Source organism: Austrofundulus limnaeus, unplaced genomic scaffold (genome assembly GCF_001266775.1).
Source record: "Austrofundulus limnaeus strain Quisiro unplaced genomic scaffold, Austrofundulus_limnaeus-1.0 Scaffold9, whole genome shotgun sequence".
Taxonomy (NCBI): Eukaryota; Metazoa; Chordata; class Actinopteri; order Cyprinodontiformes; family Rivulidae; genus Austrofundulus; species Austrofundulus limnaeus.
In genome coordinates this window covers 4,615,852-4,617,209 of record NW_013952411.1, presented here as the reverse complement: position 1 = coordinate 4,617,209, position 1,358 = coordinate 4,615,852, and positions in this window count along the sequence as shown.

Genomic DNA, 1,358 nt, shown 5'->3' with positions numbered 1-1,358 from the left:
GTTTTTGCATATTGTCACATTTTCAATGTTTTTTAACCAAATTAAAACAACTAATGTTAAAGACATTGTTTTGCCTGATTGATAATGTATTCTTTGTGTTTGTGTCAGTCTGTTAGCAAAATAWCTCATGAAACACAATGTGAATTTTAACAAAACTTTCAGGAAATGATCAATATTTGTACAGCTATGACTGATTACCTTTTAAGAAGGCTGCTACAGCCAACAGACATTAAGAAGTACAATCTGTAACTACGTCACTTTTAATATTTTTTAATATTGTAAAATTAGACATGGCAGCAGCAGAGACTGATTCACAACAAATATTTCCATCACAAACACACTTTACAACTTTTTTGTTAAAAATATTTGTCTTTAACTATTTGGACTCTACTCATGTCTGTTAGCAAAAAAATTTATGAACCACTTGACAGATTTTAATAACAATTTGATATTGTTGTAGCTGAGCGTTATTCGCAACACATACTTCAGGTGCTACTTTATTGTGAAATATATTTACCTAAAAATTTTTCCGTAACCTATTGGAGTCAACCCTGTTTGTCTGTTAGCGAAATATGTCATGAACGACTGGGTAGATTTTAGTGAAACTCTCAGAAAGCAATCATCAGATGTACGTTTTTGACTCATTAACTTTTGGAGTCAATCCAATTCAAGATGTTGATTTTAAAAAAGCATTCGACACCACTGACCACATGTTCTTCTTGAAAAGCTACATAAATAGGGAATTAGAGGACCAGCACTACAATGGGTATCTAGTTATCTCAAAAACAGGAAACAGTTTTATACAGATAAATGATGTAAGATCTGAACACTGTAGCATCACATGTGGAGTTCCTCAGGGTTCTATACTTGGACCAAAGTTATTTATTTTATATGTAAATGATTTGGTTAATGTGTCAAGGTTGTTTAAATGTGTTTTATTTGCAGATGATACAACTTTTTTTTATTTGGGAAAAGGTATAGAAAGAATGTTGGAATTAATGCAAACAGAATTTGTGAAAATACAAAATTGGTTTAAACTTAATAAATTATCGTTAAATAGATAAAACAAATTGATATTTAGTAATAGATAGGGAATTGTTATGTTTCATTTAGAGTTGATGGTGTTGAGATCTGTAGAGTCAGTGAAGTGAAGTTTTTGAGTGTCATCATTGATGAAAAGCTGACATGGAAACCTCACATTAATTATTTAAGAACAAAAATTGCTAACTCTATTGGAGTACTGTATAAAGTAAGGGAGTTATTCAATGATAGAGCTTTGTATATGTTGTATAATGTAATRGTTGTTCCACACTTGATTTATTGTGTTGAAGTCTGGGGGAAAGCATGTAAAACATTCA